Below are 27317 nucleotides of genomic sequence, written 5' to 3'. Positions count from 1 at the left end.
TACTAATATTTACTTCCTACTTTTATTTCTCTCTCGTACTTTTTTATTTTTTGGAGAGAAGGTCTCACTCTGTAACCCAGGTTGGAGTGCTGTGGCATACTCATAGCTCACTGCAACCTTGACCTCCTGGGCCCACGTGATCCTCTCACTCAGCCTCCCAAGTAGCTGGGACTACAGGCATGTGCCACCACTTCAGGTAACTTTTGTATTTTTTTGTAGAGATAGGAGCTCGCCATGTTGTCCAGGTTGGTCTCAAACTCCTGGTCTCAAGGAATCCTCTTGCCTCACCCTCCCAAGTAGCTAAGACTACAGGCATGCCACAGTGTCAGTCTTCGTCTCTTTGATAATAGCCATTTTTACAAGTGTTATGTGATATCTCATTGTGGTTTTAATTTGCATTTCCCTGATGATTAGTAACCTTCAACAGTTTTTCATACGCCTGTTGCCTATTTGTATGCCTTCTTTTGAGAAATGCCTATTCAGATCTTTTGCCCATTTTTAAAAGTAGGATTATTTATTTGCTTACTATTGAGTTCTTTATACATTTTGTATATTGACCCCTAGTCAGATGTATGGTTTACTACATATTCTCCCATTCAATAGGTTATCTCATTACTCTGTTGTTTTCTTTGCTGGGCAGAAGCTTTTTAGTTTGATGTAGTCCCATTTGTCTATTTTTGCTTTTGTTGCCTGTGCTTTTGGAGTCATATGCAAAAAATCATTTCTCAGACCAATGTTATGAAGGTTTTATGTTTTCTTCTAGTAGTTTTAATTTCAGGTCATATATTTAAGTCTTTAATCCATTTTGAGTTGATTTTTGTGTATGGTGTGAGATGAAGGTCTAATTTCATTCTTCTGCATGTGAATATAGTTTTTCCGAGCACCATTTATTGAAGAGACTGTCTTTTCTCCATTGTGTAGTTTGTTGTGTAGTGTCATCTTTGTTGAAAATCAATTGACTGTAAATATCTGGATTTACTTGTGGCCTCTCTGTTCTGTTCCATTGGTCTGTATGTCTGTTTTTATGCCAGCACCATGATATTTTGATTACTATAGCTTTGTTATTTTGAAATCAGGTAGTGTGATACCTCTGGCTTTGTTCTTTTTGTTCAAGACAGATTTGCCTATTCAGTCTTTTGTGGTTCATATGAATTTTAGAATTTTTAAAAAATTTCTGTGAAAACTGTCATTGGAATTTTGATAGGCTAGTATTGAAGCTGTAGATTGTTTTGGATAGTATAGCTATTTTAACAATATCAATTCTCTCAATCCATAAACAAGGGATATCTTTCTGTTAATTTGCCTTCTTCAGTTTCTTTCATCAGTGTTTTATAGTTTTTAGTGTACAGATCTTTTACTGCCTTGGTTAAATTTATTCCTAATTTTTTTGTTTGTTTGTTTTTGTTTGTTAGCTATTGCAAATGGGATTGTTTTCTTGATTCCTTTTTTGGATAATTAGTTGTTATGTTGTTAGTATACAGAAATGCTACTAATCTTTGTGTGCTGATTTTCCATCCTGAAACTTAACTGAATTCATTTATTAGTTCTAATGGTTTTCTGGTGGAGTCTTTAGGGGTTTCCATACATATGATCATGTTGTCCATAAACAGAGACTATTTAATGTCTTCCCTTCTGATTTAGATGCCTTTTATTTCTTTCTCTTGCCTAATTGCTCCGGCTAGGATTTCCTGTACTATATTGAATAGAAGTGGTGAGCTGGGCGTGGTGGCTCACGCCTGTAATCCCAGCACTTTCGGAGACTGAGGCGGGTGGATCACCTGAGGTCAGGAGTTCAAGACCAGCCTCAACATGGAGAAACTCTGTCTCTACTAAAAATACAAAATTAGCTGGGCATGGTGGTGCATGCCTGTAATCCCACCTACTCGGGAGGCTGAGGCAGGAGAATTGCTTGAACCTGGGAGGCGGAGGTTGCAGTGAGCTGAGATCGCGCCATTGCACTCTAGCCTAGGCGACGAGAGCAAAACTCCGTCTCAAAAAAAAAAAAAAAAAAGAAGTGGTGAGAGTAGGGGTCCTTATCTTATTCCTGATCTTAGAGGAAAAGTTTTCAGCTTTGTACCTTTGAGTATGATATTAGCTATGGGTTTGTTATATATGGCCTTTATTACGTTGGGATACATTTCTCCTATACCTAATTTGTTGGGAGTTTTATCATGAAAGGATACTGAATTTTGTCAAGTGCCCTTTCTGTATCTATTGAGATGATGGGATGATTTTGTCCTTCACTCTGTTAATGTGGTGTATTACATTTATAGATTTGTATACGTTGAACCATCCTTGCATCCCGGGGATAAATCCCACTTGATCATGGTGAATGATCTTGTTAATGTGCTGTTGAATTTGGTTTGCTAATAGTTAAAAAATGACGCTATTTTAAAAATATTGTAAGTCCATGACATGTTAACGTAAATGACATATTTTTATGGAAAAAATCTGTATTTTCTCAAACAAAAAATTTCATGAGAAGAATGGCATTGTTTTTAACATGTCTGCAATTTTCATTAAAGTCTGACAATGGAAGAATTCTGCATTCTCATATCTGCTTCTGCATTTAGTCTGGGGCAATTTGATTTGGTTGAAGTACATGAAGAAAATGCAGACTTATACATTTCAGTTCATTGTCGATGTTCTTTCTTGATACTCACCAAAAGTTGGCAGGTAATAGTTTCTTAAAGTTTACTTGCATAAATTCATATCCACTTTGGGAGGCCGAGACAGGCAGATCATGAGGTCAGGAGATCGAGACCATCCTGGCTAACATGGTGAAACCCCGTCTCTACTAAAAATACAAAAAATTAGCTGGACGTGGTGGCAGGTGCCTGTAGTCCCAGCTACTCGAGAGGCTGAGGCAGCAGAATGGCGTGAACCCAGAGGCGGAGCTTGCAGTGAGCCGAGATTGTGCCATTGCACTCCAGCCTGGGCAACAGAGTGAGACTCCGTCTCAAAAAAAAAAAATTAAAAAAATTAAAAAAAAATTCATATCGATGAATTTTTCATACACTAAAATCCATTGGTCTACCTTCTCCTTTATTTATTTATTTATTTTTTTGAGACAGAGTCTCACTCTCTCACCCAGGTTGGAGTGCAGTGGCACGATCTTGGCTCACTGCAACCTCTGCCTCCTGAGTTCAAGTGATTCTCCTGCCCCAGCCTCCTGAGTAGCTGGGATTACAGTTGTGCACTGCCATGCCCAATAATATCATGCATTGGTCATATGGAAAATATTGGTTCACTATGTAGCTCTTTCAAATGTTGGCACATTTCATTATATGATATAAAATATTCATTTTGCTAACATCACCAACTGTGTCAGCAGATGTATTGGGAAGGTATATTGGGAGGCTGTCAAGCTCATGGTGGGACATTTAAGTTTTCCAGAATTATAAGTAAGCTTGAATTTTATCATTGACAACAAATACTATTAGCTGTCTTACTAGATGTGACAAACCTACTTCATATATTTTTGAGAAAATATCTGCCAAACCCCGAAATCTGGGTAACTGTAGTTTACATGTTAACCATTCTTTCAAGTAAAAATGGTATTTCCTTAAAAAAGAGGCTAGTTCATGTTGCAACTCAAACAACTGCAAAAGTGTTTTTTCTTTGAGACCACTGTCCTACTTCTGTACATAGTAAACATGCTTTATGTGTGTGGGAAATAAGTGCTTAATAGGTAGAGGGTTTTATTTTAGAGTGATGAAAATGTTTTGGAATGGGACAGAAGTAGTGGTTGCATAACATTGTGAATGCACAAAATGTCACTGAATTGTCCACTTGAAATGATTAATTTCATGTTATGTGAATTTCACCTCAATTTAAAAAGTGAAAAAAGTGCTTTATGTTTAATTCCCAATCCATCACACAGAATAGTAAAAAGACTTGTATTCAAACATATAGAGATAATAAAACACATTTTTTTTACTGCTTCATCAGTGATTTTCTTAAGTGAAACTGTCATTTTGTTTACTACTAGTGTATGTTGGTGAAGAGTACAATGGCTACTAGTACATATCATATCACTGCCTTGATTTGTGATAAAGTGTCACCAATTTTACTACCACTGCTTTTGCACTATTAGTGCAAATGTCAACACAGTAAAAAGGCAAATAATTTCTTGGCATTATTATTAAAATAGTTTTAATTTTATTTATTTATTTATTTAGAGATGGAGTCTCACTCTGTCGCCCAGGCTGGAGTGTAGTAGTGCAATTTCGGCTCACTGCAACCTCTGCCTCCCAGATTCAAGCGATTCTCCTGCCTCAGCCTCATGAGTAGCTGGGATTACATGCACCCGCCACCACGCCCAGCTAATTTTTGTATTTTTAGTAGAGATGGGGCTTCACTATATTGGCTAGGCTGGTCTCAAACTCCTGACCTCAAGTGATCCGCCTGCCTCGGCCTCCCAAAGTGCTGGGATTACAGGCGTGAGCCACCACTCCTGGTCTATGAAAATAGTTTTGACCCAACTAGAACCCTGAAAAAGTCTCAGGACCCTCCAGGGACCTGTGGACTATGCTTTGAGAATCACTGCTCTAGGCTCAATCAGAGTTGAAATTACCCTGTCCTACAGTAGGGTTGCAGTATGGTGTTTGGAAAATCCCAGGAGACATTGAATCACAGCAACATGATTCAACTCTAATTTCTGTCTGACCCGTGGCAAATTGTTCCTCAAAGTCTGAAAACCACAGTTACTTCTGTCTGCTTCGCTGGATTGGGAGATGAAGGAGACGCTGAAGAGATTATGGGCTAATTCGTGCAAAGTGCTCACTGAAATCAGTGACATTTAGAGTTAAGCAGTATTACCCAGTGTTGGGAAGTCTGCATTTTGGGAGGCTGAGGGACCCCTGACTTCCAGGGGCCCTGTATGACTTCAGGAAGCCTCCAACCCCCAATCAGCCTTTTAATCTGTCTTAGGCTATTTCAGAGTCCCGGTGAAGCTGGAAGAATATTTTCAGCTTTGAAGATAGGAGGGGGAGCAAGGCTGAAAGGACAGCAGGAGGAGGACAAGGTCAGGCGGGTAGAGGACTTTACATGAGAAATAGGGCAGCAAGATAGAGCCAGGGTTGGTTCCCCTCTTTCCTTGACCCAGTGCACAAAGCTGGGGCTCTGTCTTCAGCCAAAGCACACAAGGAAACTGTCCACTGATTTGGCTTTTAAATAGAATATAAAATGTTCTCAAACCCATTACCTCAAAGAAACCTAACATGTTTCTTTTTTCTTTTCTTTTTTTTTTATTTTTTTGAGATGGAGTCTCGCTCTGTCACCAGGCTGGAGTGCAGTGGCATGATCTTGGCTCACTGTAACCTCTGCCTCCTGGGTTCAAGCGATTCTCCTGCCTCAGCCTCCTGAGTAGCTGGGACTACAGGTGTGTGCCACCACACCCGGCTAATTTTTTTATTTTTAGTAGAGATGGGGTTTCACCATATTGGCCAGGATGGTCTCGATCTCCTGACCTCATGATCCACCCACCTCGGCCTCCCAAGGTGCTGGGATTACAGGCATGAGCCACGGAGACCGGCCAACATGCTTCTATGAGGTAAGTAGGTTAATGATTACCACCCTACAGGGCGATGAGGAAACCGACGCATAGAAAAGGGAAATGAGAAGCAGGTATGTGGAGGCGCCAAGAATCAAATTTAAGTCTTTAGACACAGACCAGCTTTCTTTCTATTGTGTCTCCTTAGGCCCTTCTTCTTGAGGTGAGTTTTCAAGGCCATGCTGCAGTTTTCTCTTTCTTATTTATAAATAATTTACTAAAGTCTGCCTTAAAGGTAAGCAGGTGGGCAGCAGTAGGGATGGGGTGTAGTAATGAAGTTGACAAGCATGCACTTGGAGTCAAATCATCTGGTTTCAAATCCTGACCTTTACACTTCCTTATGTGTCAAATGGAGGACAGTAACAATACCTTCCTATAGTGTTGTTGTAAAGATTACATTATCTTTAAATTTTATTTTATTTATTTTTTGAGACAGGGTCTTGCTCTGTTGCCCAGGCTGGAGTGCAGAGACGCCACCTTGGCTTACTGCAACCTCTGCCTCCCGGGTTCAAGGAATTTTCCTGAGTAAGCAATTTTCCTCCCTAGTAGCTGGGATTACAGGCACCTGCCACCATGCCCGGCTAATTTTTGTATTTTTAGTAGAGATGGGGTTTCACATGTTGGCCATGCTGGTCTCGAACTCCTGACCTCAGGTGATCTGCCCGCCTCAGTCTCCCAAAGTGCCGGGATTACAGGTGTGAGCCACCGTGCCTGGCCTAAGATTACATTAGATACATGTAAAGTGTTCACATAGCGCCCGCCACAATTGAAAGGTTCAATCCAGTCAGCTGCAGTGGTGAATACCTCTGGACCCAGTAGGGAAGCCGAGGCAGGAGAGTTGCTGGAGCCCAGGAGTTGGAGGCTGTAGTGTGCTAATACCTGGTCTGCGAATAGCCACTCACTCCAATTCATGTTAGCTATTATGAAAACGAGAAGGTGCAAATACTGTGATTTCATGGGCATAGAGAAATTCCTCCCATGTCCCAAATACTGGTTGAAAATTCAATTGAAGATTACTTAGCCCAGATTAAAAGGCAAACACGATGACACTCTGTCTAAAAAGAGGCCAAAATTGTATGCCATCTCCCTCTTCCACTGTGAATTCCTGGGGAGCTGTGGGATTGGCTGAGTGGATGCTGACTGCCTATTGGCAGAACTCTTTGCCCTGTGCCATCTCACTGGGAGCTAGGTAGCCTATGGGTGGGCTGTCCTGGAGTCAGGTGCTAGCTTCAGTCCAATCAGAGGCCACAAACCTGTGGCAGTTCACCCTATGGCCTTTCCCTGAGCAGATGACTAGTTAGGGGAATTTCCCTGCAGGAGATGCTTGGTGGCTGATGAGAACCTTAGCTTATTAAACAATGGGAAAAACAGGTTGGAAAGTCCTTTTTTTTTTCTTCCCCCCTTAATTTTTAAAGTTTAAGGCTGGGCGCTGTGTCTCTCCCCTGTAATCCCAGCACTTTGGGAGGCGGAGGCAGATGGATCGTTTGAACTCAGAGGTTTGAGACCAGCCTGGGGAACATAGTGAGACACCGCCCTCACCCCCCCGCCACCCCCGTCTCTATGAAAAATACAAAAATTAGCCAGGTGTGGTGGAGCACACCTGTAGTCCCAGCTTCTCAAGGGGCTGAGGTGGGAGGATGGCTCGAGCCCCAGGAGGTAGAGGTTACAGTGAACAGAGATGGAGCCACTACACTCCAGCCTGGGCAACAGAGTGAGACCTTGTCTGAAAATAAAATAAAATATAAAAATAAAAATAGGCCGGGCGCTGTAGCTCATGCCTGTAATCCCAGCACTTTGGGAGGCCGAGATGGGAGGATCACCTGAGGTTGGGAGTTCGAGACCAGCCTGACCAACATGGAGAAACCCCGTCCCTACTAAAAATACAAAAAATTAGCCGGGTGTGGTGGCACATGCCTGTAATCCTAGCTACTCGGGAGGCTGAGGCAGGAGAGTCGGTTGAACCCAGGAGGCAGAGGTTGCAGTGAGCCGAGTTCCCGCCATTATACTCCAGCCTGGGCAACAAGAGTGAAACTCTGTCTCAAAAATAAAATAAAATAAAAAACTTTAAGTCATTCATCAATTTTATGTATTTACTGTTTCTTCTCCCATTCCATAAAGCCTACTGTCATATAACAGTAAGGGAAAATCAGGAGAGCCACATATAAATAAAGGTGCAAAGTTAAGGCAGGAGTGGACTGTAAGGGCTAAGAAGAGGTCATTGCTGAGCTTCACATTTAGCCCTGGGCTTTCTGGAAGCCAGAGTGAAAAGAGAGACACAATCAGCTGCATAACAGTTATCGAAAAGCAGGAAGCATACCGGTTTTTCTGGTAGTAAAGCAAGGGCTTTCCAAGCTTTTAATTCTAAAGTAATTTATTTCGTTCATTCTTTTTTCTTGTTCTGACACCCAGGTTGGAGTGCAGTGGCACAATCAGGGCTCGCTGCAACCTCTGCCTCCCAGGCTCAAGCCATTCTCCCCCTCAGCCTCTCAAATAGCTGGGACTACAGGCGCGCACCACCACACCTCGCCAGTTTTTTGGTATTTTTTTGTAGAGATGGGATTTTGCCACGTTGCCTAGACTGGTCTCAAACTCCTGAGCTCAAGCAATCCACCTGCCTTGGCCTCCTGAAGTGCTGGGATTTCAGGCATGAGCCACTGTGTCTGGCCTAAAGTAATTTCTACTTGAGATTTTATTTCAGGCTACTGTGTCATGCACTGGGCAGTACAGTCGGGTGGGTGAGAGCATAGTGGTTTTTCTTTTTTTTTTTGTCTGCTGGGTTTGAATTTTGTTTCAATATGTGCAACTTATTCTGTGCTTCACTTTCTTCATCTGTAACATGGAGATAACGGCATCTACCTATTAAAGTTGTGAAGATTCCATTAGATGAGTTGTATGAATAAATGTTAGCTGTTAGTTTTGTTTTTTGAGACGGAGTCTTGCTCTGTTGCCCAGGCTGGAGTGCAGTGGCGCAATCTGGACTCACCGCAACCTCCGCCTCCTGGGTTCAAGTTATTCTCCTGCCTCAGCCTCCCAAGTAGCTGGGATTACAGGCGCCTGCCACCATGCCCGGCTAACTTTTGTATTTTTAGTAGATCCAGGGTTTTACCATGTTGCCCAGGCTGGTATCGAACACCTGAGCTCAGTTGATCCACCCACCTCGGCCTCCCAAAGTGCTGGGATTACAGGCGTGAGCCCCCGCACCCAGTCAGCTGTTAGTTAATCAAGAAATTGGACTGCCTACTACTTACACTGCACAGTTCTAGGTGCTGGGGAAACAGTGACGAACACGACAAGATCCTTGTCTTCAAGTAGCTTTTACATTCTAGTGGAGTAAAAAGACAATGAACATTGAAAATAGATTTCAGAAAGTGCTGTGGAAAAAGTTTACAACAGACGCAGGAATAGATTTCATTTGACTAGTCTTCCTAGACAGTTTACAGAAAAGTCAAGGGTAGAATGTTAAAAGGCAACTCAGAGGAGGTGAATCTGTTAGGGCCTATGGTAATGCAATCCTGGTTTGTGGAATTCTGCAGGCTAGTGTGGGTAGGTTACAATTTTTTTGGGGGGGTTGTTTTTTATTTTGTTTGAAAACTTACTTCTTCCCGCTGAGCTTTTGATTAGGAGCTGAAATTGAATCAGTTTGAAATTGTATTCTGGACAGAGTGCGGTGGTTCATGCCTGTAATCCCAGCGCTTTGGGAGGCTGAGGTAGGTGGATTGCTTGAGCCCAGGAGTTTGAGACCAGTCTGGACAAAATGGCAGAAACCTCGTCTCTACAAAAAATACAAAAATTAGCCGGGCATGATGTGAGTCTGTAGTCCCAGTTACTCAGGAGGCTGAGGTGGGAGGATCGCTTGAGCCCGGGAGACAGAGGTTGCAGTGAGCAGAGATGCCACTGGGCGACAGAGCCAGACTCTGTCTCAAAAAAAAAAAAAAAAAAAAAAAAGAAATTGTATTCTGAATACAACTTCTAAAACACTATATTTACTTGCATTATATTAAACTGATTTTATCCTGCCCACAATTGCAGGTGGAAGATACCACTATTGTTCTATTTTTCTGGTAAGTAGAGTGAGCCATGTCTTGCCCAGGGTTACAGAGCTTGGAAAAGACGCCTCCTAAAAATCTGTAGGACCACCTTTGGTTTTCTTCCAGATTTTTTTTGTCATCTCTTTTTCTCCACCCATTTCCCATCTGTCGAGCCATTCTTCCTCCGCTGGGCTTTTTCGCGAGCCTCTCCCCAGCCGCGGGTATTAGTCTGGGCTGCAGCCTCGCCCATCTCCTGGGGCGTGACCACCTGTCCAGGCCCCGCCCCCGTCCAACCGGCGGAGATCCGCCCCCTTTCCCGGACACCGGGCGCAGCGCCCGAGCGTGCGCGCGCGTCCCCGGTCGTCGCCCGGCTCGGCGTCGGGAGCGCGCTCTGTGTGGCCGCTGCCGCCATGTTGTTGTGGTTGTGAGAAGGCGGCGGCGGCGGCGGAGTAGTAGCAGCAGGACTAGACGTCCCAGCGGCTCAGGCGCTACCCCGCGCCGGCCCTGGCAGGCAGCCTGGTGGGGTGGCGGAGGAGGAGACTGTGCCGTGGCGGGCCTCGCCATGTCCTGCTGCCCGGTAAGAACCCCATCTCCGTCCTCCGTCTACTCGGGGGGTGAGGAAGAGCTGGAGGAGGGGCCGGCCTCGGCCCCGGCCCCGGCCAGGCGGCTGTCACCCTCTGAGGAGGCAGCGCCCTGGGGGGGCTGGGGACTGCGTGCGGGGCCCGGGGAGGGGCGTCCCCAGCGGCCGTCGCCGCCAGGGGGAGGCGCTGGGTGTGGGAGTGGGAATGGGAGCTCAGCGGCCGAGCTCGGCCCGGACCCTAGGTGCGGGGGAGGCGGGGTCCTGGGCTCGGGCTGCCTTCCCAGACCTGGCGGGGATGGGCCCGTGCGGCTTTGGGTGTGGGACGTAGCCTCGGAGCGCCCGGGGTTATTCCCACGGACTCCTGGGAGGTGGATGTGCGCCCTTCGCCCCCTGCCGGGTCTGTGGCGGTCCATCGTTGCCGGATACTGGAGGTCGGGGGCCATGGGAGCCCCGGGGCGAACTGTACGGGCCTGGGCCTTGTGGAAGGGAGTGACCGCCTGATCATGCAACAGGGCATCCTCCTGACCTGGTAGTACTTAGGTGGGAAGGATGGTTGGGGGCGGTTGGCCTAACTCAGGGAACACTGGTCAGACTGCTCCGCAAATGATTACAGTGTTATTTCTCCGGTAGAAATTTTGCTTTATGTATGGCATTTCCGGACCCGTAAGATGATATTGTCGGTTGGAATTTGGGCTGGAAAACGTATGTCAAAATTATGGGGTAGATTTTATGGTCACATTAATAGACTCCCCTGGAGTTTGATAATCTCACTTGTGAGTTTTGGACATGGATTACTATTACATATTGATGTTCAAATGTCCTTTCCAGACCCAGGCCTAAATTCTTACTGTTATAGTATCTTGACATCCACTTTGTTTTCTGACATCTACTTTTCCACAACCTAGACAAACAAAACAAAACCCCAAAACCATGTACTTTTCTAGTTGAGGTTCAGCTTTCTCATATGTGAATGGTAATGCCATGAGAGGCCTGGGTTGAATTACAGGAGATGATTTTTTTTTTTTTAATGTCAAATGTTTGTGATTTGTCCATGGAGAGGTGGTGGAGACCTTCCCCTTTCAGATTCAGGGCTGTTCAGTAGGACAGGAGACATTAATGGCATGCAGAAAGTCTTCCCTTTATAGGCCCATGACTTGGGTAGGCTAGAAGAGTTTACAGAATGACACCTTTTTTTCTTTCTTTCTTTTTTTTTTTTTTTTTTAAGACGGAATCTTGGCTCTCCCGCCCAGGCCGGAGTGCAGTAGTGCGATCTCTGCTCACTGCAACCTCCGCCTCCCGGGTTCTAGCAATCCTCCCACCTCAGCCTCCCAAGTAGCTGGGATTACAAGTGTGTGCCACCACGGCTGGTTAATTTTTGTATTTTTAGTAGAGATGGGGATTTCACCATGTTGGCCAGGCTGGTCTGGAACTCCTGACCTCAAGTGATTCGCTTGCCTTGGCCTTCCAAAGTGTTGGAAGTAAAGGTGTGAGCCACTGCCCCGAGCCAGAATGACACTGTTTTGAGTAAACCCAGTATAGTATGTGATATTAAATTTGGAGGATTCTAGAATTTTAGATTGGCTGCCTATGAAGACCTCTGTTGGCTCCAATTACTCCCTCATTTTCAGGTGACTCAGAGAACTTCAAGTGACCAGCACAGTGGTACAGCCCCGCTTGTCATTAATGGCCAGCCATAAAAGAACCTGAGTTTCTCAGCTCATAGGCCAGGTTCTTCAGTGGTTGTCTAGTTTAAGGCTGGTCATTAGAAATATTATGGACTACCTAAATTCCTCGAACTCATGCAGGACCTGGTGAATTAAAAATCTCTGAGAATAGAGCCTGGGAATCTATCCTTACAAAGCTCCGTGAATGATTCTGGTCAGTAAGGCATGTGAACTTTTGCTTTAGGTTGGGTATTCCAAAGACGTCCCATTAATTACGACTTCTCAGAGTGCTTTTGTTTATAGATCTTTAATAATTTAAGAGGTGGAGAAGAAGGGAAGCATGAAAAAAAGAGATGCAAATTGAGCATCTCTTAAAATATAATGGATTTATGTCGGGGAAAAGATTTGTTGGCAAAAAGTTAATTTGTGCACAGGTTATTAGGAACACATTTGATAAAATTAGATGCTGATTAATTGGAGATATACTGTACCCAAAGATATATTGAAGAATTCAGAGGAAATAAACAGGGAAGGAGAGGAAGTCAGTCAGCTTCTGGCTCATAAAGGGGTCCCCTGAAGATGCTTCCCACCATCATGGTTCCTCCTAAACCGTCTGACTCAGATTTCTAGTGGAGGGTAGGATGGGTGTGTTAGCAGCCATTTGAGACCAGGGTTGTGAACCAGGAAGGGTTACTATGGATTGTGAAAACTTCTTGAAATTTGCCGCAGGCCATGAGGAGTGGTAAAGTCAGTTTAAAAATCTGCTATAGTTCTAGTTAACACGTTCACACCTTCTTCAGTAAAGTGGAATGCTGTTACCAAAGGAAGTATTCATGTTTTAGAGGGGAGTGTGGTGAAGGTTCTTACAAGTTTGGAAGAGGTGGAAGAAAATGTTATAGTTGTGTAGAGTAGTGAAGGACTTTGGTAAATATCCTGTCAAATCATAGAGTAGTATTTTTAGAGTTGCACCCAGCTGTCCATTAGAAGAGCCAGAGGCCTTGTCTGTTTTGTTCCCTGGTGTCCCCAGTACCCAGTGCAGTTATCAGCATATTCTGCGCCCTCAGATTTTTTTTTTAGTAAGTGAATAGTATTGATACAACAGTTATGGTGGTTTATAGCAGTGTTATTAAAAGCTACTTAATATTTTGCAATGGATTAAAGAGTCAGTTTTTGATCAAGTAGGGCTCTGGATAGGAAAGAAAATGAAAATAAAGAGCCAGCTTTCAGTGCTTGTTGTTTGGAATTTTTGAGATTCCTTTAAGAAATTGTTTTCTAAAGACTGTCGTGAACATTATTGTGTCCCCTAGTTTTTGAGTCTTAGTGGGTCTTAAGTGTTTTAGATATTAGTGACTTTTTTAAGAGCACAGTAAATGCAGAGGTAGTATAGAATAATGGGAACTTCTGGACTGACAGACATATATTCTGATTCCATCTGTGTCATTTATTGCTGTTGGGAATGTCACTTAACTTCTCTGGGCATCAGTTTTCCCATCTATACGATTAAGGGCCTATAGTCTTTGACCTCAAGTAGTTTCTGTAACCTGATTCTGCAAATTTTTAATAATTTCTAATTATGTTATTTGGTATTCATCTCATATAGGTAGACGAACCTTTCTTATTTAAAAGAAACAAGATTCTGTGTTGGATTCTGCTTTTAGCTTATGGATTTTAGACATTGTCCAAAAGTGCCTCGGAAATTGAATGTATGTTGCAAGTGTTATGTAGAAAGAACATGCTTATGCTGTTGTAATTCGCTTAGTGTTGAAATCAAATCGGGTTTTACATTGGGAACTTCATAAGTTAGTGTGAAGTCACAAGACTTGAGAATGGTTTGGGGGGAGTTTGTGCAATTTATATAGCTAGCTGTTTCTTACCACCCAATTCTGTAATTTTCTATGGAGAATATATACATAAATTTATAATCAGTGTAACATTGATTTAAGATATAAGATGATACCAGATTCATACTGGGTTGAACTAGGACTCCCAGTAACTTTAGAGGCTACCAAAGTTATTAACTTGTCATTGCTATTTTTAATCTTAATTTTGTGATATCAATACTGATATGCTTTCATCATTGCTTTTGTATCTAGAAACAATATACCTTTTAAGTTCATATTTGTATCAGATATTAAAAATGAAAATTGTAGCATGAAAGTGGATAGATAGTAAATCTTGGGTTCAAGCCTGGGTTGTTATTCTTCATTAGCCGTGTTGTTTCTGGCAAGCTACATAACCCCTCTGAGCTCCAATTCCCTCATTAGTGAAAGGAAGAAGAGCAACTTCTCTACTTTTCTAACAGACTACTGGGGAGGATCAAACAATAGCGTATATGAAAAGTATTCTAAAAATGTAAGGGGCTGGTATTAGAATCATATTGTATTAGAATCCTATTTTATGCCTTGGCAGAATTGGCTTGTGGAGCAGTGGTAAACCTAGTCCGTATTGTCAAGTTCAGAATTTACCAATATCACTGATATGGCAACAGAAAAGGTTTCTGTTTCTGTACTCTGGCTGGAGAAACCTTTCAGCACATGTATCCTGTCTGCCAGTCGGAATAGTCACAATGTTACTGGGACTTCAGAGGAGCCTGGGGTGTCTCACATTTATGCCAAGGTCTGTACTTGGAATAGACTTGGCTGACTTTCACCTATTTTCTTATGTTGGAGCAGTAGTAGAAGGTGGTAGGAGCAAGGAGTTTAGTACATTCTGCGTAAAGTTTTAAGGCTGTGTTTTTAAGTAGCAGGTGGCAGTATCATAGGGTAATGAAATCAGTGTACTTATTTAAAGCATTTTCAGAAGGAGAATGTATCGGTACGTTGCATAAAGTAAAAGTAAATATAGACACAGAGGTATTGTCTTGATGCTGATAACTACAGATACTCAGAATGATTCTGGTATGACAGATGGTAGCAAGCTTTTCTGATTTCACTTATCTGGGGTCTAAATCTAATTTCTTTAGTAGTTAAGACTTTTTTTTCTTTCTTTTTTTTTTTTTTTTTTTTTTTTTTTTTGAGACGGAGTCTTGCTCAGTCGCCCAGGCTGGAGTGCAGTGGCCGGATCTCAGCTCACTGCAAGCTCCGCCTCCCGGGTTTACGCCATTCTCCTGCCTCAGCCTCCGGAGTAGCTGGGACTACAGGCGCCCGCCACCACGCCCGGCTAGTTTTTTGTATTTTTTAGTAGAGACGGGGTTTCACAGTGTTAGCCAGGATGGTCTCGATCTCGTGACCTCGTGATCCGCCCGTCTCGGCCTCCCAAAGTGCTGGGATTACAGGCTTGAGCCACCGCGCCCGGCCCTTTTTTTTTTTTTTTTTTGAGACAGAGTCTCGCTCTGTTGCCCAGGCTGGAGTGCAATGGCGCAGTCTTGGCTCACTGTAACCTCTGCCTCCTGGGTTCAAGCGATACTCCCTGCCTCAGCCTCCCGAAGTCATTAATACTTTTGTAACTTAGTTGCGGAAGAGAAATAGAAATTTATTTAGTTTTCAGAATTATTCATAAATTTATACTCTGGCAAAATACAAAGAAATTAGAAGTGTATTGATAAATCATGACATAACTGGCAAGAATTGGTATAAAGACAAGATGGTTAACTTGAAATAGGGTTGTTATTTATTCTATGCCTATCATTTTTCCATGAGATAAACCAAATATTTAATTGTTTAGACTGATTCTACAAATGACATGGGAAGACAGAGTGTTTATAAAAGAGTTTTGGAAGTGATATAGGACAATAATTTGGAGTTTTAACTTAATATCATTTAAATTTCAAAATGAAATTATTTCTGTTATGAAAGCTACAGAACTTTTTTTTTTTTTTTTAGATGAAGTCTCGCTCTGTCACCCAGGCTGGAATGCAGTGGCATGATCTCAGCTCACTGTAACCTCAGCCTCCTGGGTTCCAGCAATTCTGCTGCCTCCGCCTCCCAAGTAGCTGGGATTACAGGTACCCGCCACCACGCCTGGCTAATTTTTGTATTTTTAGTAGAGACAGGGTTTCACCATGTTGGCCAGGCTGATTTCCAACTTCTGACCTCAGGTGATCCGCCTGCCTTGGCCTCCCAAAGTGGTGGGATTACAGGCGTGAGCCACTGTGCCTGGCCCAGAACAGTTTTAGTGTTTTAAAAAAAAAAGTAGAGATTACCTGTAATCCCATCTGGATGTAATGTTTGGTATTTTTATTTTTATTTGTTATACATACCTATTGAAATAATTAAAGAACAACTTTCCATGTAAAATTGATATTCCCTTAATGAACATGTAGTTTTTATAATATGGATGCGTCATAGTTTATAGCAGTTCTGTGTTGTTAATGGATATTGTCAGTTTTTCTCTTAAAACAATACTGTGATGAACTTGTTTGGACATTGAATTGTCCTATTATTTCCTTAGGATAAATTCTTTTTTTTTTTTTTTTTTTTTTTTTGAGACAGAGTCTCACCCTGTTGCCCAGGCTGGAGTGGAGTGGTGTGATCTTGGCCCACTGCAGCCTCTGCCTCCCAGGTTCAAGTGATTTTCCTGCCTCAGCCTCCTGAGAAGGTGGGCATACAGGCACGCGCCACCACGCCTGGCTAATTTTTTGTATTTTTAGTAGAGATAGGGTTTCACCATGTTGGCCAGGATGGTCTCGATCTCCTGACCTCATGATCTGCCCGCCTCTGCCTCCCAAAGTGCTGGGATTACAGGCCTGAGCCACTGCGCCTGGGCCAGGATAAATTCTTAAAAGTGGGTTTATTAGCCAGGTGTGGTGGCTCATGCATGTAATTCCAGCATTTTGGGAGGCCAGGGTGGGTGGATCACCTGAGGTCAGCCGTTCAAGACCAGGCCGGCCAACATGGTGAAACCCCGTCTCAACTAAAAATACAAAAATTAGTTGGGTGTGGCGGCAGGCATCTTTAATTCCAGCTACTTGGAAGGCTGAGGCACAGAGAAGCACTTGAACCCAGGAGGCGGATGTTTCAGTGAGCCGAGATTAAGCTGCTACACTCCAGCCTGGGTGACAGAGTGAGACTCCATCTCAAAAAAAAAAAAAAAAAAAAAAAAAAAAAGGGGGGGTTATTAGGTTAAAGGGTATGTGTGTTTTAAATTTGGATATACTCAAGATGCCCTTTAGATAGGATGTCTATACGAAATTCCCATCAACAGCATATTAGTATTCAATTTCATATATTCTTGCTAGTGATTTGTCATCTTTAGCTTGTTGTTGGGAGTTTAAAGTAGTTTGAAACAGCTTTTCTTCTGTTTCTTTTTCAGCATCAGGACTTCCTTCCATAGCTTAACTTTTGGGAGAGAGCTGATAAAAATGAAAGTTCAGTGCAAGGGAGTGGTGTAGACCAGTGGTCTTCAAACTTTTTGGTTGCTTACCCCATCACTAAAAAATTTTGAGCATTAAGCAGGTGCGGTACATGGTCCTGTGGTCCCAGCTACTTAGTTGGCTGAGGCTGGAGAATGTTTGAGGCAAGGAGTTCAAGGCTAAAGTTCACTGTGATTGTGCTTATGAATATAGCCACTGTATTCCAGCCTGGGCAACATAGTGAGACCCTGTCTCTTTAAAAAAAAAATGATGGGATGGGAAGAATGAAGTCAGAAAAAAAAAAAAAAATGATACGACTTCATGTTGTTGCTTTGAGAAAAGAGAAGAAAAATTGAGCATCAATTCTTAATCCTTAGATATTTAATTTACAAATAATATATGTATAGTTACTGATTATTGTGGACTTTATAAAATACAAACAAAAAATTAACAAGGTTGATAATTAAAAATAAAGTTCAGATATTTTCCTTTTTTACCCTGGGGCGTCTTGGTTACTCCTGGAGGTGTGTGTATGTGTGTGGGTGTGTATATATAATATATATGTGTATATATTAATATATGTATATATAATATATATGTGTATAAAATATATGTATATATAATATATGTATATGTAATATATAATATATGTATATATAATAGGTGAATATGTAATATGTATGTGTGTATATAATATATTATATATATATATATTTTTGAGACAAGAGTCTTTCTCCGTTACCCAGGCTGGTGTGCAGTGGTGCGACCTTGGCTCACTGCAACCTCCGCCTGCTGGGGTGAAGTGATTCTTGTGCCTCAGCCACTTGAGTAGTTGGGATTACAGGTGTGTGCCACCATGCCTGGCTAATTTTTGTATTTTTTAATAGAGATGGGATTTTGCCAAGTTGGCCAGGCTGATCTGGAACTCTGCCTGCCTTGGCCTCCCAAAATGCTGGGATTACAAGTGTGAGCCACCGTGCCCAGTCTCCTGGAGATATGTTATATTTGCTTTGTGTACTACTGCTTTAGACTCTTAAGGTTTAATATTGGGCATTTACAGATGCTTGTTTTTGGGTATTTCACTAGTTTTGCAGATGGTGCAGTTTAGTTGGATCTTGAATGCCTTTAAAATGTCCTATGCTAGGCCGGGCATGGTAGCTCATGCCTATAATCCCAGCACTTTGGGAGGCCGAGGTGGGCAGATCATGAGGTCAGGAGATCGGACCATCCTGGCTAACACGGTGAAACCCGTCTCTACTAAAAATACAAAAAATTAGCCAGGCGTGGTGGCACGTGCCTGTAGTTCCAGCTACTTGGGAGGCTGAGGCAGGATAATCTCTTGAACCTGGGAGGCGGAGGTTGCATTGAGCCGAGATTGTGCCACTGCACTTCAGCCTGGGTGACAGAGTGAGACTCTGTCTCAAAAAATAAAGGAAAAAAAGTCTCATGCTCTTGAGAGTCATATCTGCAATAAGGGCAAAAATAAATTTAAAGCATCAGTTCGATACTTTTTGCATTGTTGAGGTGGCTGAATTTGGAAAGGACAAATAGTAGGATAAGAAGCAATGTAAGTAATCTATCTCTTTTAGATATGAAGAATTAATATTGTGTAGAACATATTTTAAAAAATTATGTTTTTTGGAAAGCAGTTTGGCTATAATATATATCTCCCTGTTTTATAAGAGGTTAGGTCCTAGAGACTGAGTGAAGGGATGAATAATTGCTACTTGCTCTCCTTTGCTTTCAAAGTACCACAATTAACCTGTCACTAACTCTATTTGGATTAGCCCGAGCCTATAAAAAACTTTCCATGATGATTCTTAGATTAAAAGATAATTTTTTTCTTGAGTTAGAATAAGTTGCTTTTCATCTGTGGCTGCCTGCCCCCCAGCCCCTATAAGTTGTGAAATCAGGAAACAAGGCTTTTTGTATTAGAAAACAGTGGGGAAATTAATTTCAGTTATTTCATATGGGTCATTGGCAGAGAAAGATAATATTAAAATCTTAGAGACTGTGAAAAGAGATTGTATTAAGCAACTTGAGTGATTATTTTTTTGCCAGTTAAAAGAAATGAGATAATTTATATGGAAGATGATTGCTATATGCAGTGCTTTGCACAAAAGGCTACATATCTCTTTTTACTTTAGGTAACATGATTGATAAGCTACTTTCACATATGTCTTCTTAGATCATCATAAGGATTTGAGATCATCATTTAATCAGGACTGTTGGGACTTGCTGGAGGCCACATATGCTTAGTGTTTGACATCATATTTCAAGAGGTAGACTGAAAGTTGTGCAGAAATAGGGATTGGTGGCTGTTCTCTCCTTTACTTCCTAGCAGTTAATACATTGCCTGGTACAGAGTAAGCTATCAATATTTGTGGACTAACTGGTTAAACTCCTGCATATTTATTTACACATGTAAATAAGTTATAGTATTGTAAAACCAGCAGTTAAGTTTTCCATAGTGAGATTGTTCCTTCATCTTACGTGCACAGAAAATATTTTTGTGGAAGAGGTCATGAATTTTAGATCAATGTTTCACATATCCCTTTACTTTCTCTTAAGATACTTTCATGGTGACAAAAAAATACTCTTAATGTCATTCCTTTCACTGTGTGTGTAACTTCTGTGGCAAGACTGTATATTTGTATGTATGTATGTATTTGTTTATTTAGTAGGCTGCTATTTATAAAGGAAACATACTCATTAGTTGGCCGTTGCATACATAATGGTTCCCAAAACATGGACTCCATGGTTTGCTGTGAGTGAATGAAAAAGAGCAGGTATGATTCCCCTCACCTTTGTCATTCTCTCCAGTTTCCTGTACATATGGTTGACTTACTCAACTGTAAGTGTAACTTCTTTACACCGAAGAAAATTAGTCTTCCAAAGAACTAGTATGTTACTTCCCCCTTGTTCTGCAGTACTTAAAATCCTGTTTGGTAAATGAACTAAGACACTTTTATATACAGAAGATACCCTGGATGGCCATGAATGGAAATATTAGTAGTGATTAATTTCTGTCTTGGTGGGATAATGTGGCTTTTTTGCTTCTTATTCTTTTAGAGTTTCCCATTTTTCTACGATGAGCATGTATTACTTTTATAAGTAGGAAAAACTGCTGTTTTATTTTATTTTTTATTTTTTAAGGCGGAGTCTCATTCTGTCACCCAGGCTGAAGTGCAGTGGCGTGATCTCAGTTCACTGCAACCTCCGCCTCCTGGGTTCAAGCGATTCTCGTGTCTCAGCCTCCTGAATAGCTGAGACTGCAGGCACAAGCCAGCACAGCCAGCTGATTTTTTTGTATTTTTTAGTAGAGGTGGGATTTTAGCATGTTGGCCAGGCTGGTCGTGAATTCCTGACCTCAGGTGATCCGCCCGTCTTGGCCTTCCAAAGTGTTGGGACTACAGGTGTGAGCCACCACGCTCAGCCAAAAACTGCTATTTTAAAGTCTTTATTTTTCATTGGATGTTTTGTGAAGGTTTATGTCGCAGTCACCATTGAGAAAGTGGGTGGTTAAGTGGCTCCAGTTCCTAAGAGGAGTGTCAGTTGTAGGAAGTAGTATGGGAGGAATGGGGCAGGTAAACTGATTTGAACTTTATCATTGTGAACTCCACTATGACTAAAGACATTCTGGGATTTGATCACAATTAAACACAAGAGGACTGAGCCATCTAGTTTCTTTCTTCTTAACAAGCTGATTGAGAATTATGAAAGACACTTTAAGAAAAATCAGTTTCTATGAACTCTGTAAACACAGAACTCAGCCCAGACTGCCGGGTTCTGTATCCGTGTGTGTGTGTGTGTGTGTGTGTGTGTGTGTGTGGTGTTGTGTTTTAAATATCAAGTGGAGTTGTAGCAATTCAGATGGGATGTGGTGTATTTAATACATCTGATATGAGTTGGAAGATATTTAGGCAAATGGTTTTTATTATGACAGTATAGACTTATTGGAGTTTTGGTGTTAATATACAGCTAGGAGTTGAGCCGTTCTAAGTTTATATAGTCATCTGGTGATATTTTAGGAAGAGCTGTGTCATATATCCTCTAGAGTTTAAGTGATTAGAGCTTGTTGGCTTTTGCTGTTAGTTTACTGCACACTTGTAGTGTTTTAAATGCTTCTGTGAATGGAGAACATCATTCAAAAAGGTTAGATTTCTGGGTTAAGACATTTGTTATTATCTGCCTTTAAAGAGTAAGATTAGGCTGGACACGGTGGCTCGTGCCTATAATCCCAGCACTTTGGGAGGCCAAGGTGGGCAGATGAGGTCAGGAGTTTGAGAACCAGCCTGGCCAACATGGCGAAACCCCATCTCTACTAAAAATAAAAAAATTAACAGGGTGTTGTGGTGGGCATCTGTAATCCCAGCTACTCAGGAGACTGAGGCAAGAGAATCACTTGAACCTGGCAGTTGGAGGTTGCAGTGAGCCAAGGTAGTGCCACTGCACTCCAGCCTGAGTGACAGAGGGAGACTCTGTCTCAAAAAAAAAAAAAAAAGTTGAAGAGCAGTTGAGATAATAAATGTAGGTACTGTTAGGTTGGTGTAAAATCAATCGTGGTTTTGGATTGTGAATTTTAAATCATTATAACTAGGCCCAAACAGATCTTTATTTATCAAAATAGGAACCATTACAATCAACACATTTTTGCCGATGAGAAACAAGTTTGTTTATTCTTGTAGTGTAAAAATCCGTGCTTTGGGATTTGATGAACTTTTGGAAAGCATTTTCTGTATCCTGCTGGTTGTGGAAGCATTTTCCCTGCAAAAAATTTTCTAGATGCTTGGAAAAATGGTAGTCGGTTGGCAAGTGGTCAGTTGAATATAGTGGATGAGGCAAAACTTGGTAGCCCAATTCAACTTTTGAAATGTTGGTTGTGCAGCGTGTTGTCGGGGAGAAGAATTGAACCCTTTCTGTGGACCAGTGTTGGCTGCAGGCATTGAAGTTCTTGGTGCATCTCATCAATTTGCTGAGCGTACTTCTCAGATGTGTTGGTTTTACCGGGATTCAGAAAGCTGTAGTGGATCAGACCAGGAGCAGACCACCAAACAGTGACCATGACGTCTATTTGGTGCAAGTTCGGCTTTGGGAAGTGCTTTGGAGCATCTTCTCAGTCCAGCCACTTAGCTGGTCATCACTGTTGTCGTATAAAATCCACTTTTTGTTGCACAATCCAACCAAGAAATGGTTCGTCGTTGTTACGTAGACTAAGAGAAGACAACATTTCAAAATGACGATTTTTAAAATTTTTGGTCAGCTCATGAGGCACCCACTTATCAATCTTTTTCACCTTTTGGCCGGGCGTGGTAGCTCATGCCTATAACCCCAGCACTTTGGGAGGCCGAGGTGGGCAGATCACTTGAGGCCGGGAGTTCAAGACCAGCCTGGAAAACGTGGTGAAACCCCATCTCTACTAAAAATACAAAAATTAGTTGGGCATGGTGGCGAGCGCCTGTAATCCCAGCAACTAGGGAGGCTGAGGCAGGAGAATCACTTGAACCCGGGAAGTAGAGGTTGCAGTGAGCCCAGATTGCACCACTGCACTCCAGCCTAGGCGACAGAGTAAGACTTCATCTCAAAAAAAAACAAAAAACAAACAAACAAAAAAACTTTTTCACCTTTCCAATTGGATTCAATTGCCAAACAAGCGTAGAAGGTCAACATTGAGTTCTTTGGCAATTTCTCATGTAGTTGTAAGAGGATCAGCTTTGATGATTGCTTTCAACTGGTCATTGCCAACTTCTGGCCGGCCACAACACTCCTCATCTTCAAGGCTCTCATCTCCTTTGCAACACTTCTTGAACCACCAGTGCACAGTTTCTGGGCCAAATGTGTAGTTGATGTTGTGAGTTGTCTCCACTGCTTTATGACCCATTTTAAACTCAAGAAAATCACTTGAATTTGCTTTTTGTCTAACATAATTTCTGTAGTCTAAAAAAAAAAAGCAAAAAATACGTTATTAGCAAGAAAAGGCACGAAATGTGCATTCAAATGGTGTATAACATAACCACATTTATTTAAGAGTGTATTCCAGTACCAAATGGCAAATTTCAACAGTGCAAAAACTGCAATTACATTTGCACCAACCTAATAATATAATTTTTTTTGAGTTAGAAATTTTATGGTACAGAATAACAGGCTTGACACACACACACACACAAATCCCATATAGAATCAACAAAGCCTGTCTGTCTCTGAATTCCACAGCCTTGGCTTATTAAAGTAAAATTTAAATATTTAAAAAATTTAGAAAAATATGGAGAATAATTTAACAAACACCATGTATTAATTCAGTAGGTTTCTTTTCCTTCCTTCCTTCCTTCCTTCCTTCCTTCCTTCCTTCCTTCCTTCCTTCCTTCCTTCCTTCCTTCCTTCCTTCCTTCCTTTCTCTCTCTCTCTTTCTTTCTCCCTTCCTCCCTCCCTTCCTTCCTTCCTTCCTTCCTTTCTTTCTTTCTTTTTCTTTCTTTCTTTCCCTTTCCCTCCCTCCCTCCCTCCCTCCCTGCCTTCCTTCCTTCCTTCTTTCCTTCTTTCTTTCTTTTCCTTTCCTTTCCTTTCCTTGGAGTCTCGCTCTGTTGCCAGGCTAGAGTGCAGTGGCACAGTCACTGCTCACTGCACCCTCCATCTCTCAGGTTCAAGTGATTCTTGTGCCTCCGCCTTTTGAGTAGCTGGGATTACAGGAGCTCCTCACCACACCCAGCTAATTTTTGTATTTTTAGTAGAGACAGGGTTTCACTATGTTGGCCAGGCTGGTCTTGAACTGACCTCGGGTGATCTTGGCCCCTCAAAGTGCTGGGATTACAGGGGTGAGCCACTGTGCCTGGCCTATATTTGTTTTTAAAAATTAAAATATGCATACACTTGCAGTCCGTTTTGTCATCCTCTTAGATCCTATTTTCTTATGCAGAAGTTATTTATGTTTTTAGCTCATGCACTTATATTCTTCCTACAAATATCTACATACATTTTATGTAGTATTGTGTTTCAAATTTGTGATATTTTAGTACATACTTTCTATAATGTGAAAAATGACATGTCGATATATGTGTATTATTATTATTGTTTTTTGAAACAGAATCTTACTCTGTCACCCAGGCTGTAGTGCAGTGGCGCAATCTTGGCTCACTGCAACTTCCGTCTCCCAGGTTCAAGTGATTCTCGAGCCTGAGCCTCTTGAGTAGCTGAGATTATAAGTGTGAGCCACTGCACTTGCCTTACTTCATTAATTTTAATAGCTGTGTAGTATTCATATGAATGAATAGTACACAATTTTAATCCTTTATTGATAGTTGTTTTCAACAAATATACAAAGGTAAACTTTTTCCTCAAATTGGGTCAAGCTACATATGTTGTTCTAAATTAGCTCTTTTTCTCCCAATAATAATAGTGTGCAGGTTTGTTCCATGGGTATATTGCATGAAGTTTGGGGGACAATTGACCCCATCACCCAGGTAGTAAGCATAGCACCCGCTAGATAGTTTTAAGTTTTCTGAGACAGGGTAGGTCTCTGTCCCTCAGGCTGGAGTGCAGTGTTGCGATCACTGGTCACTGCAGTTTTGACCTCTCGGGCTCAGTCCATCCTCCCATCTCAGCCTCCTGGGTAGCTGAGACTACAGTGGTGCGCCACGATGCCCTGCTAATTTTTGTATTTTTTGTAGAGACTGGGTTTCGCCCTGTTACCCAGGTTGCCTCAAGCTCCTGGACTCAAGCGATCCACCCACTTCAGCCTCCCGAAGTGCTGGGATTATAGGTGTGAGCCACCATACCCAGCCCCTAGTAGGTAGTTTTGAACCTCATGCCTTCCCATCCTCTCCTCTCTGTTAGTTCCCTGTATCTGTTTTTCCCATGTTTATGTCCATGTTTACCCATTGTTTAATTTAGAATGATGATCTCCAGCTGCATCATGTTGCTGCAAAGGACATGATTTTGTTCTTTTTTATGGCTGCAGCGAACCTTTGGGTAAAGAAAATTTACAAAAGTATCCCATACTGTTTTTTTTTTTTTTTTTTTTAATGAAAGTAAGTAGTAGTAATCCATAGTTCAGATCTACTTTATAAGTGAGTCACTGATAAAGACAGTAGTTACACATTTTATAACGTTACCTTGATGGGGCAAATGTTTCTTGTTTTTGTTTTGCATGAGTTAATTTGGATGAGACTTTCTTGAATTACTTACATTTATAGCGTTTACCTCCAGTGGGGTTGAGATGAGGAGCCTTCAGTCCAACAAAGTTGTATACATGCATTCATAGAGATGACACTTGGGTTATTAAATCAAGAAACACTCATACTTGTCCACATGTAGATGCTACACATGGAGTTAGTCCTATTCTGGAAATTTTGCTACGTTGCCCATGCTGGTCTTGAACTCCTGAGCCCCAGTGATCCTCCCACCTTGGCCTCCCAGAGTGCTGGGATTATAGACGTGAGCCATTGTGCCCAGCCAGAAATGTAATTTTAATTCCATAGTATATAGTATATTTTATTGTGAATAGAGTATGTGTTTATTCCTTAAGTAGCAAATTGACTCCTTTAACAGTTTTAATAGTTTTCTAGTTATTTTGTCTTTAGTTTCCCAGACAAATAATGCTGTTGTCTTCAATCACAGTATTGATTAGTTCATCCCATTCTTCATATTGATCATTGTTTTTTGGATATTAAATAATACTGCTGTAATAATTAAGAAAGATGGAAAGCCTCACCAATTTGCATGTCATTCTTGTGCAGGGACCACGCTAATCTTCTCTGTATTGTTCCAATTTTAGTATATTTGCTGCTGAAGCGAGCACTCCATTTCTGTAAAGCTTGAAAAACGGACAAAACTAACAGATGAGAATGGAAATCAGAATAATGGTTGTCTTTGGTTGTGAGGACGGGAGATTGTAGGTGTGCTGGTAATGTTCTGTGTCTTGATATGGGTCGTGATTTCGTGGTTGTGTTCAGTTTATGAGAATCATTGAGTAGTAGACTTAGGAAATGTGCCCTTCTTTGTATGTATATTATACCTCAGTTAAAAACTTTTGCCTCTCACAAAATTTTAAAGAACATAATCTGCTGAGTTTGTCTTCTTTTAGCTTTTGATGTAACTTTTCCACTACTTCTCTTCATATGTGAATACACTTAATGATAAGCCATTTAACCTGTTTATTATGATATAAAACAAACATTCAGAAGAGTGCACAAATAGAATGTATAGCTTAATGAAATTTTAAAATTATTAAATTGGAGGTTTTTGGGGGTGCATTATACCTGTATCTTTGTTAGGAGGGAAGGAATTGATGGAGGGGTAAAAATTTTGGAGAGGACAAAGTTTTAAGGAATCTCAGAATACCAGAACCTCGCCTTGGCTCTGCCTTCACATTACTGTTTCTTTGGGTAAGTCATTTAACTTATTTAGACCTCACTTTTTTTTATATAAAAGGTATAATACTTAACCTTTCTTTTGCAAACTGAATTAGGTAGGTGCAATTCAGGTAAAATAATAGGAATATAGAGTACTGTTACTAAATAGGTCTTTATTTAGGCCATTGAATTTAGGCCACTTACCTTACAGAGCAGAATTGTGGTATACACAGACTACACAGCTGGTGATTATTGATATCATTCATTTATTATTAGGTTAGTATTGAGGCTTAGTTAACTATGCAGGCACTATCCTGTGATTTATTGTAATACATGTATTAACTCGTTTAATAGTCTAGGATTATTCCCAGAGGTAGGTAAAATTATCCCAATTTTACTGGGGAGACAGTTGAGGCAAAATTAAGTTAAATAACTTGCCTAGCTGGGTTGAGTTCTAGAGCCTGTGCTTAAAAAAAAATTTTTTTGAGAAAGGGTCTCACTGTCACCCAGGGTGGAGTGAGTGGCGTGATCTTGGCTCACTGCAGCCTCTGCCTCCAAGGCTCAAGTCATCCTCCTGCCTCATCCTCCTAAGTAGCTGGGACTACAGGTGTGTGCCACCACACCCGGCTAATTTTTTTGTGTATTTTATAGAGACGGGGTTTCGCCACTGGACTCAAGTGGTGTGCCTTGGCCAAATCCCAAAATGCTGGGATTACGGCTGTGAGCCACTGCGTCCGGCCTAAGCCTGTGCTCTTTTTTTTTGTTATACTGCCTAGTTGTGTGAAAACACTTAAAGACTTTTAGGCAAATGTTAAGATTTTATAATAATCTGTTAGAGAGTTTTTGAAGTAAAAATT

General features: G+C 41.6%; 1 protein-coding gene and 1 non-coding gene across 3 annotated transcripts in view; one reads left to right on the top strand and one right to left on the bottom strand.

Annotated features, from left to right (window-relative positions):
* The first annotated feature begins 9951 nt into the window (after positions 1-9951).
* MTMR3 (myotubularin related protein 3) overlaps positions 9952-27317 on the top strand; it is a 142863-nt gene continuing 125497 nt past the window's right edge. Inside the window, exon 1 of one of the 2 annotated variants that reach the window (XM_025399068.1) lies at positions 9952-10159. The gene's annotated coding sequence lies outside the window, so the exon portion shown is untranslated. The remainder of the gene's footprint in view (positions 10160-27317) is intronic. The other variant, XM_025399069.1, reaches the window with a different exon arrangement.
* LOC112633940 lies at positions 25801-25903 on the bottom strand. Its single transcript, XR_003121689.1, has one exon. It is a non-coding gene; the product is annotated as a U6 spliceosomal RNA (small nuclear RNA).

This window comes from Theropithecus gelada, chromosome 10, assembly GCF_003255815.1.
Source record: "Theropithecus gelada isolate Dixy chromosome 10, Tgel_1.0, whole genome shotgun sequence".
Taxonomy (NCBI): Eukaryota; Metazoa; Chordata; class Mammalia; order Primates; family Cercopithecidae; genus Theropithecus; species Theropithecus gelada.
Note: the sequence above shows the minus strand (reverse complement) of the source record. Positions and strands in the feature narration are given on the sequence as shown.